The sequence below is a fragment of the Fulmarus glacialis genome, unplaced genomic scaffold, assembly GCF_000690835.1.
Source record: "Fulmarus glacialis isolate BGI_N327 unplaced genomic scaffold, ASM69083v1 scaffold1688, whole genome shotgun sequence".
Taxonomy (NCBI): domain Eukaryota; kingdom Metazoa; phylum Chordata; class Aves; order Procellariiformes; family Procellariidae; genus Fulmarus; species Fulmarus glacialis.
This window is the reverse complement of record NW_009228728.1, coordinates 22,209-33,905: the sequence shown is the minus strand read 5'-3', so window position 1 is coordinate 33,905 and position 11,697 is coordinate 22,209.

The window sequence follows — 11,697 nt, the reverse complement described above, 5'->3', positions numbered from 1 at the left end:
CTTTCTTTTTTAAGCACCTGTGCAATAAGGTCCTGACCTGCTGGTCGTATTACAACTAATATCTTTAAAGATGTAGAGAAATTTTCATCCGTTGCCAGCCCCTGAAATACAACTCGCAAACAAACCTGGGATATTCATGGCCACAAGATAGGGTTAAGCTCTAGAGCCTAACTAGAACTAGAAAAAAATTAGAGGAGTAATTACAACATCTGTAGTAGTTTAGAAACTGAATTGCGCCTGGACAGGTGACAATTTACAGCCCTGCAGCCCCAGATTGCCACCAACTCCCGCTACAGGCAGCCTGTGCCAGAGCTGTTTACCATGGGGACACCTACTACCTGCTGATGGAGGTAATCAGAGAGGAGACATGTCGCCAACAATTAAAATGAATGCGTCTTAGGAAGTCACCACCTGCCATTTATCAGGTGGTGACAAACGATAGTAGGCATTTTCTGGCTTACCTCAGCTGGGAAACAAATCAGGAAGGAAACAGGAGTCTCTATTAGATGCAGCACTAGTCTGGCATGAAAATTCCTGTATTCTTGCGGGGGTGGGGGGGAAACTTAAAAATCTACTCTAACTTCAAAAGTAGAAGCCTCCACAAAAATAGGAAATCAACTGTTCCACGTTCTCCAACAAATCAATTAAAAAAAAATAAACAGCAGCAGTCTGAAAGCATTAAAAATACGTCTTTTGGTAACTACAACAACAGTTTCATGGACTCTAACAACTGGGGAAACACAATGTTTCCCATTGTGTGCCTAACTATTTTTCTCCTTTTCAATTCTCTCTTACCTTGTTAACTATTAGACACAGAAATATGGAACAAAATAAATCTTACTAAACAAATACTGCCTTAATATAGTCACACTGAGAGAAACTAATACCCTCTGTATAACTAACCATTACAATATTAAAGACACTGTAATTTCCTCAAAACCCATGAATCAGAGTTCCTGGAAGGAAGAAGGTCCATAGCCAGTGAAACACCATACGAAATTTACTGCTCATAAAAATTAAGAATATTCACCCTGTCAATTCAGCCCCTAATGTTGTTATGTAATTCAATCACTGGTGCAGAAACAAGCAGCAACAAAGCCAAATAACTGCACTTTTACAAATCTCATCTGAGAGTTTTACATAGAATAATGAATCATCACAAAAGCACACCTTATCCATTTTTTTTTACTTCTGATACTATTATTGCCAATTTATTAATTATGCACAAATGTTAATACAGCAAGACTCAAATACATGCATGAAGAATGTAATGTGTCTAAATACCTTACAAAAGATGCCTTGCAATCTACAGTAGAAAAGCCAATTATTAATTCACGATACAAATCAATCAAACACCCAATCACATCTTTTTAATTTCTCTACCTCCCACTGCAAATAGACACTGTAACTTGAACCACTTTTTTTTGGCCATGTGGCTGCCTATTGTGAATTCTTGCCTTACTCTGAGGCCTATTTCTTTGATTCTCTTTAAAAAAACTGCAATCAAAGTTTTTTGCTAGCACTGAATAAAAGTCCAATCACCTTTGCAAAAATGTCTTTGCTAATAGCACTGATTTCCTACCTTTGGTTGGAAGTTAAGCATCATACACAATTCAAAAGTCCAGTACACTACTTAGTTAATAAAGTAGATTAAAAGGGAAAGAACATTTGTATGATTAAGTGTAAATATTTTTCCTCTGTTACTTCTGGCATTTGGTTAACAGGCTGATAAGACTTCAAGATTAAAAAAACAGAAGCCAATTTACCAATTCTGGTAAAACTGCTGGATTCTGCCCACAGTATTGCCGATTTGACCAAATGGCTGGTGACAAGGCTACCCTGGACCGCAGTTATAACCAGTATCACCCATATGTGCTCACCCACTTAAGCTGTGGTTAGCAGCAAAAAGCTACCATTGGAATACTTGAGTCCCGCAAAGAAAAGCTCTTACTGAAGACTTGAATTCATTCTAGAGAAATATATTCAGCCTCCCTCTTGCTTCTCCCCTCCCCACCCACTTCACTGTTAAGGTAATCTTCTTTCAGGGGTTAAAGAGATTACCAACAGAGATTCAATCAGCACTTCAAAGAGAAAGACATTCAGAAATAAGCAGACAAAAAGCTCTACTTTTATAACTGCACACCCACAAAACAAAACTAAGAAAGCTAACTCCTTAGCTTTTAAAAGTCAAAAACATAGGTGGAACTTACTCTAAAATACTGTGTATGCATTTATGAGAAGGAATTACAGGAATGAGGTGAAAGAAGATTACATAAACCAAGAGTGAGTAGTAGGGAAGAGAAAAATGCCCACGCTATGGGGGAAAAAACCCCGACGACTTATTACTCTTTAGTCTTGTAATAAATTACTGGATAAAGAAAAAAAATCCCTAAGCAGCTGGTATGCAATGTTGGATTTGATTATTCTGGTACTGTATTTGTTATTAAAAATTTATGTGACTGAAATAACTATTTTCATAACCCTTTGTCTGACCAGCAATAGAATATTAAGGAATACATTTCTACCATAAAATTCATGGCTCTTTCTGAAGCACTAAACTCCCTTTGGAAACAGATACAGATGAGAAGTTCCTGTTTGCTCTGTAGAAGTCCATCTATTCAAAGAAATGCTGGCCCAACGTATGTTATTCACAAACCACTAATCCATTCCTACTGGTTAAATCATTATTTTAGATCAGACTGCTGTCTGAAGCAAACTACTCGAGTATCTTCAGCAGCTTGTTCGTTCTTCGAAACAAATACTCTCCTGTAGGTTCTCATCAGCGTGCCCATGTGTTTTCACAAACCACTAATCCATTCCTACTGGTTAAATCATTATTTTAGATCAGACTGCTGTCTGAAGCAAACTACTCGAGTATCTTCAGCAGCTTGTTCGTTCTTCGAAACACTCTCCTGTAGGTTCTCATCAGCGTGTCCATGTGTTTGGTGGGCGGGATAGGAGGTAGGTCTATCAGGAAACCATGTTTGGAAAGGTACCGACTAACAGCACAGATGCCTTCTTCTGCTTTCTAGACGAAAACAATCCTATGTTAGGATGTTTTCAAGAAAAAACAGAAGCTAAAGTGATTACTGGAAGGACAGCTGAAGGTTAGCAGGATGCCCACATGAGAGTACTCCAGGAAGTAGCCATCAAATGAGATTTTAGTGACATCTAATTTGACTTGGGCTTTTTGGAGAAGTACAAAAAGCAAAAGTTCATCGCGGTTCAACAGTCTACAAACACCTCAGACAATGAGAGAGGACCTTTAATAACCCCTCTGCCAAACAAGAGAGCGCCAAAAAAGTCAATGCTGCCCTCTTATCTTCCCAACTCTGTTTTATAGCAGAGTGCCAAATCACGAGGAAAGCTTTGCTCACCAACAATTGAGAAGTGTGGCCAGTAAAGTCTTCGTGGGTTTTTTGCCTGCTTTCCCTTCAGAAGAATGACCTACCAGCCCAAGAAAAATGAGTTTTTCCTCAAGAGCCATCATATCCTAGGATACTGACAAACAGTTCCCTCAGGGTCTCTGCAGCCTTGTCTGTCCACCCCGGAGAGGTGGGTGTCACAAGGGAACCACTCGCTCGTCCAACGCGTCTTTGCTCTTTCCAGTTACAGAAGTTATCTACTCACTGGCTCCTTGGGACACAAGGTTCTCAGGAGTGCTTCAAGAAAGGTCTCCTACTGGCATGAAGGAAGATGCTAGAGTTTTCTTTGAAAGAGGTGATCTTAACTCAGGTGAATAAACTGACAATCTGTTACAGCTAGCTGCCTCAGAACAAAGCAATCTGCAGAGGCCTCTAAACCCCGTATTCACTTTTCCCCCCATACTCTACCCATGGGCATCAAGATTTCGAGGGCCAGAGATTAGCCTCCGAAACCCTGAAGACCAAAATCTGGGAGAGCCTCATGTTTGTTTCACTTGCTGTCACTGATTGTTATCGAACAAAAAAACCAAGAAAAAACAAGGAGTTTCCTCTTGGGGCCAACTGGAGGTATTCTTCTGATCTCTCACTTCTGTTACAATTCAGCACTTCCCCAGATGCCTCTGGAGACTTCACCACGACATAAGGCTGTGAACGACAGCCGCGTGGAGCCGTCCCGACATGCCGCAAAGGGAAAGACATGCTAGGGAGTTGGTCTCTTTTCAACCTCTAGACTAAACTGGCTACTAAAACCGCACAAGAACTAAATGCAAAAGGTAGGACAAAAGAAAAATCACTAAAAGGAAGGGTGGGTTGCAGTGTTTCTTTTTATCATTCCCTTTGCTTACTGAAATTGTTCATACAGCCAAAAAGAGCACATAAGTCATTTTTCACTATGAAGAAAGAGTCAAGTTAGAAGAACAAGCAAGTAAAATCTCTTCCCAGGAGGATAAAGCAAGACTGCAAATATCCTCTTGCCTTAAAAAACCAAAACAAAACACCCGCCCCTCAAAACTAAAAGCAACTGCCCCACGCTACATAACATAAAAAAGAATTTTATTTGAGGTTCACAAATTGCTAATAAAAAGACGAAAAAAACATTGAAGATTTCCATTGCAACTCTAACTTCACTTCTCAGTGTTAGGAAAAAAAAAAAATTTGTTTCTGTCAAGAAAAGAAGTGCCTTCACTTCTCAAAAGTGAAACAAATGTCTTACAAAAAGATCTTCTTAACTTTCAACTAAAGTCATGATTTAAAGTTATTAAAATTTCATGCTATGATGAAGACAGGATATTCTGCCCAAAGTTCGCTAATGGATCCATTAGCTGACAGCTGACTATTTGCTCAAACAAGTGCAGAGCTGACCCCATATGTCACCGGAGACACGCAACCTACACTGGCTTTTCATACACTAGGCAAACAACGCAGAGCATCCGCCAAACAGGTGGTTTCAGCTGGTGGTATCGAAAACTCGTTTATTAGAAGCGACAAAGACTGAAAGAAACAAAGACAACCAGAAAAGAGGCTAACAACCCCTTTGGCCAATACTATAACATGCAACTAATTCAGTTCATCTGTAAGAGGTCACTGCTTTGGTATGAAAATATGGGTGAGCTTTTTTTTTTTTGTTTACAAAGCAATCCACCGTGTTTGTAAAAGAAAATACACTGAAGAACAACCGTGTGTTCTTTGCAGCGTAAGTGACTTTTAAAAATTACACTGGTTTTATCATGTGATATAATTTATATTTTATGAGCTGTCATAAATTGTAAAATTTGCTTATTTACTATGAATAACCCATGGCATTTTGAAGAATTATGTTCTACTGGATTCAGTTTTATAATTAGCAATAACATTAGCGTAACGAGGCCTTAGATAGTCTGTATCATTATGCATTTACAGTGCAACTGATGTGACCTTGTAACTAATGATCTAATAAGGAGCAAAAAGTGAAGATAAAGGAAGAAGCATAAAAAAACCCACACTGAAGGAAGGATTTCGGTTACCAGAATTTCAATGTTTACCACATATCTGCGTGCAGTTCTATCCAGAAAAATAACTATAAAATAGCACTACTAGACCTTAGGTTGCCCATACACTAAAAATATATTTGAAAGTAAAGAAACATCCTCTTCACTACTGACTAATGCAATCTGAAATTTTTGACCCTAATGTTTCTACAGACCAAATCCTGCTTTCAACACGACCACACAAACATATTCAAGGAAAAAATCTGGGGCTGCTGTGGTAATGCTTTTGATTTCATAGAAGCAGAACAAACCCCAGCTTGTTTGCTAATAAAGCTACAGCTAGCAAAACCAGCATAGCAAACTGAGGATGCTGCACAAAGAGAGAAAAAATAAGTATAAAAGTGCTTATCTGGTTGGATTTTGTATTTCAGAGTTAAAAACTGTTGCAAAAATATTACATATTCTGTTCTAGCTCATGCTTTTTAAAGAAATCAGATTTTATATTTGCATTAAATTAATGATTGAGACTGATCCTTCTACTGGGGGAGCTAGCTACCTGGCTGACAAGATCACTACAACAACTGTGCTCTGATCTCAAAACACTACCTGGAAAATTAGGATAAGCAGGAATTGCGTCAAAAAGAATAAGGTCTTTCAATCCTCCATGTCATTCCATGATTTCTTGACTTTTTTTTGGAATGGAAGACAGGAAGTTTGATGGAAGCGTGCTTCCTCTGCGATTTGAACGGCTTAGACATGGGAGACTTGCTCAGATATATCAGCCTTTGGACGTAGTATCCATGAAGGAGACTGAGGATTTCCAGTCCTCCAATTTGAATGGTCTCAGACAAAGGCTTCTCTCCTTAAGAAACATCTACTGTCTTTACTGGAACTAACAGGTCGGAGATGGAGCTGCCCCAGCAGGCAGTACAACCCTCATCCCAATCCACACCAGGCCCCACCATGCGACTGCAAGGTCACATTGGATGTCAGGTTACAAAGTTGAAGGAAAAATTAACTACTGTAACAACAAGTTCTAATAAATAAAGTGGAATTAAGGATTATCAGTGAGGCAAAGTCAGGACAGATACGAGCACTCTTCAGTTTTCCCTCTCAGTCATATCCTCCTTTTATGTGGACCAAACACGTAGGATCTCCTTCCACTCACTGTGTATTTGGACAGCTGAATCTGTAGAGGCGGTCTTTCATTTTAAAGACAGGCAAAGGCTGCAGGAGCATATTGGAGAAAATGATCATGTCAGGGATGACATGTGGTTGGTTCTGCAAAATACACACTCACAAAATTGTGTTTATTTATAATCAGAGTTTTGCCGACACTATTTGAGATATTGTAGGTTTCTTTTGACCAGATGTTGTATACAAGCATAGCAAGAAAAGGTGGCTTTTCCAATCAAAGCAGCAAGCATTCAGGAAAGATAGACTAGAGTTGGAAGAAAGCAAGCCTACTGTAATCATAGAATCATTAAGGTTGGAAAAGACCTCTAAGATCATCGAGTCCAACCATCAACCCAACACCACCTTGCCCACTAAACCATGTCTTCAACTAATGTTAAAGACACTTCTAATCAAAGAAGATCTAGTTCAGTATACTCTCTTCAATAGCGGCCTTCACCTCTAACCAGGAGCTCATCCTTGACCATGGGCCTGGGCACGGACTCTGACAACAAATAAGGTTTTCTCTTTGTAGGATGAAGGACGAGCAGCAGATGCCTTGGAAGATGAGAGGCAGGATGAGCACAGACTAAGACTTCCCCAACCTCCACCAATCTGTAGCTCAGAAAGTCCACAGTCAGACAGAGACTGAGGACTCAGCTACATGAGAAAAGTCATACAGGTGTATGAACCAGCTTATTAATCTAAACTAATGTAGTTATGTTGATACAACATCTGCACAGGATTTGCATTCCAGTACAAGTATGTCTTTACTCAAATTGTTTTATGCTGCCTGGTTTAAGTCAGAATAATCATATCAAAGAAAATAGTTATTACTATAATGATATAGATTTAAACATCGTAATTTTCTGTTCTAGACAAGGTTTCTGAAAACCCGCAGGAGGTGAGTGTCACAGCCAAGACCTGGACTAAGATCTTCCAAATGCGCCTGTAGTGGCCTGACTTCTAGTCTGATACACCCAAGCAAGGCTTCCTTCTCGAAGCTGTTCAAGCATCTGAGGCAGCACACTTCCATCATCAACCTCCTCGTCTTCCAGTTGCTCACATGAGCAATCTCCATTCACCTGGAAGCTGCCTACCTTGTGCACAAGGCAACAGAAAGCATGAAAGAAAGAAGATGCTGGGTGGAAAAAACAAACAAAAAAATACCAAGCACCCCAAACCCACCTGCAGTAGGCACAGAGCTTAGCTCAGGGTACTCCAGCTGGGGGTACCAGCCAGAGGGAGCTGCTTCTAACTTCCACAGCACAGCAGAGAAAATATTTGTCAAATTTAAGTCTTTAAAGTTCATTTTAAAAACGTACCAATTGCTAAATAGAATTTTCTTTTAAGAAAGTTTGTTTTCAGGATCTATTCTGAATTTTCAGTGAGTTTTCAAGCATATTGTTCATATCCAGAAAGAGTGAAAAATAATTTGTGCTTTTTTGTACATCCAACAAAAAACCTGCTGACAAACCTAAGGCAGATGACGCACAATGGGTACACAACACTGATGGATTAGCACAAGGGAGAGATTAACTAAAATATCAGAATTGCAAAAGCAATTTTATGTGCTGAAATATATAATACATGTAGATGAGACCATTTTAAAAATTTAGAGTTACAATGTCTAGCCATACAATTTCAAGCCTTTACCACACAAAGACATTTTCTCTGACAACAGATGATACCACAGACAAAACAACCAATATATTGTCTAGACAGCATTACTGCTGCTCCATTGTCTTGAACATTAAAGTACACAGTCAATAAATAAATGCAAGCAGAAAAGGACAATTCAGTTTTTTTCATATAATAGCTATTTTCATTAATTTGTAAATAATTACAATTATCTTAAAAATTAAAAGCCTGATATATTAAAGAATTCTGTCCAAAAGATTGTTTCAGATTACAGTAAGATGCATGTCATACCTTGTGAAAACTATCTAGCCTATTTCAGACAGGATTTAGGAACTGATTTATAAATAGAAAGATTTTGTTTTCATTAAGTCCTATCTGGAAAACAACAAAAAGTATGCCTGGTATCATAGAACCTTTTTATACATTGAGTTTTCTATTTAAGTGTATTATTTCTGAAAAAAATGCCTCCAAAAGTTATTTAAAAAGCAACCCTTCAATACTGTTTACTAAAGTAAACTAAAGAAAACCAACATTCTGCTTTCTGGATCTCACAGCAGGAACCATGCAAACTGCTTTCCCAAGCATTTCTGTCTGCATTACAGAAGAAGTGAAGTAAAACTTACATGGTAGAAGAACAATTTGCAGCACTTTTGTTCTGAAAAATTCTATGAAAATTTAAGAAGTCATTTCTTTCAAAGTTCAACTACAAACTACATTTGAAAAAATGGAGTACAAAATTTGCAAGCTCCCAGAAATTCAGAGATACTGAAATTCATACGAATCTATAGTATTTTTCATCTTTTCAACTGCGCATACGGCTGAAGTAGCAATTACATTTTAAGATGATAGAGGAATTCAACATCAGCAAGAATCCAGCTGCAACTTCATTTGGTCTCTGTTAGTCAACTTAGAAATATAAAGAAAGGAAGATGAATAAAAAAAAGACTCTACAACAAATGACTGTTATATCCACCGGAATTACAGCACAGGAACACTGCTAGGGAATCTCATGGAACTTAGACTTAATTAATCTGGTGTTTGACAAACTGTTACTTCACATTTGCAAATACCTGCTTTGTAGAGATGAATTTTCCCAGCTACTGTTTGGAAAACGTCACCTTAAGTTGAAAGTAAATTCCTCTTTATTCTCAAGCTATTTTATCTGAATATAATTGATATGATTAGCATGTTAACAAAAATCAGTAATTAAAGTATTAAAATCCAATTACTGACAAAATGTTGCCGCTCATTTATTCAAGGGCCATATACCCAGATCTCCTTCAGAAATTAGTTCTTTGCTGAACAACAGGAATTTCAAGAAGCCAGCTGGAAAATATCAACCTTTTGACTAAAACAAAAAGTAAAAGTATGTATAAACAATTACAACCACACATGTACACTGTTCTTCATGATTCAATAGCTTGTGTTTTCCTTTGTACATAAAAAACAAGTGAAAAGTACAATTAAATTACAAAGAAATTCAAAATTAAACAAAAAAAAAAAGATGACACCTGCTAAATAATACCCTTATTAAAAGGGAAGAGCTGGATGATGTTTTAACTAAACAAGAATTATTACCCTAATAGCTATCATTACTGCTGTTATATTGTTTTCTATACTGACAGATATAATAGTGTTCATAGGCAAGAAGACCAGGAGAAATTACCTTAATTAGCTTGTCAGGCATCTTGCACAATAGAGGCCATAGGGGTGCCCTAAATTAATTTATCTTTTTTTATTATTTTGAACGTACGCACATACTCAAATTCAAAGTGACCTGTTACAGAAAGTCCACCCACACTGGACAAGTCCTAGATTTTAAACACAGTAACCACTAGAAGTACATGCCTCATGTCCCAACTGAATTTAACGCCAACATTCAGCCAGCAATCTTGTTACACCCTTGCCTTGGAGCCCTACCACCACCCCGTTTCTGTTCCCTGTGTAACGGCTCTCTTTAACCTTCCCCTTGGCAAGATTGATGCAGTCCCACTAAATGGTCTAGCAATTGGCTTTCCAGTCACTCCAACCACCTCATTCTCTCCAAGGTCGCCCAGTTTATTCAGTGCCTCCCATTAACAGGGATCACCAGGAACAGACATGGTATTCTACGTAAAGGATGTTTCTTAACCCTTCTTTCATAGAATCACAGAATGGTTTGGGTTGGAAGTGACCTTCAAAGATCATTTTGTTCCAGCGCCCATGGCTATGGGCAGGGACATCTTTCACTGATCAGGTCGCTCATAGTCCCATCCAACCTGACCTTGAACACTTCGAATGATGTGGCATCCACAACTTCTCTGGGCAACCTGTTCCAGGGTCTCACCACTCTCACTGTAAAAAATTTCTTCCTTATATCCAATCTAAATCTACCCTCTTTCAGTTTAAAACTGTCCTGTCACTACAGGCCCTGGTAAAAAGTCTCTCTCTCCATCTTTCTTACAAGCTCCCTTTAAGTATTGAAAGGCCACAATAAGTGTCGCCGGAGCCTCTCTTCTCCAGGCTGAATAACCCCAACTCTCTCAGCCTTTCTTAACAGGAGAGGTGTTCCACCCCTCTGATCATTCTTGTGGCCCTCCTCTGGACCCACTCCAACAGGTCCATGTCTTTCTTGTACTGGGGACTCCAGAGCTGGACGCAGGACTCCAGGTGGGGTCTCACCAGAGCAGAGTAGAGGGGCAGAATCACCTCCCTCCACCTGCTGGCCACGCTGCTTTTGATGCAGCCCAGGGTATGGTTGGCCTTCTGGGCTGCAAGCGCACATTGCCGTCTCCTGTCCAGCTTTTCATCCACCAGTATCTCAAAGTCCTTCTCGGCAGGGCTGCTCTCAAACCACTCAGCCCCAAGTCTGTATTGATACTGGGGATCGCCCTGACCAAGGTGCAGGACCTTGCACTTGACCTTGTTGAACTTCATGATGTTCACATGGGCCCATTTGAGACTCTAGTACTTGTTTTGGCAGCAGCCACTGTCCCTTACGATTCTCGGGTCTTTTTCAGCACTGCTTTAGAACAGAAATTTCCACATCCTGAAAGCATGGCCCACATCCTTCTTGCTAGAAGTACAATAACATATTTTGCTGTATTAAACAGGCATGACTCTCACCTAATCCGGATTACTCCAATCATGGAGTTGTGACACAAATTTGGAAAAAAAAAAAAAGGAAAGAAAGGAAAAAAAAAAAACCCTATCACTCATCTGAAAATGGAGACAACAGGACACAGTAAAAGTCTCACCATTACCCTACACTTCTTACACTTATCTCCAATACTCCATTGCCCTGTTCATCATCTACCCTGCCAGCACCTTGCACTGTATTTTGCAGTGTGCATGGCGCTCAGCCACGCAGCAACTCTACCTTCCAAGCTCATCTGCTTCTGCAGGAGAGTGACATTTCTGCTGCACCTCAGCAAGCACACCGCAGAAGGAAAGCACCCACTTTCCTCTTGTCTTGGCAGGCAGAACTGGCTTATTTCTAGGTTCCAGTCACT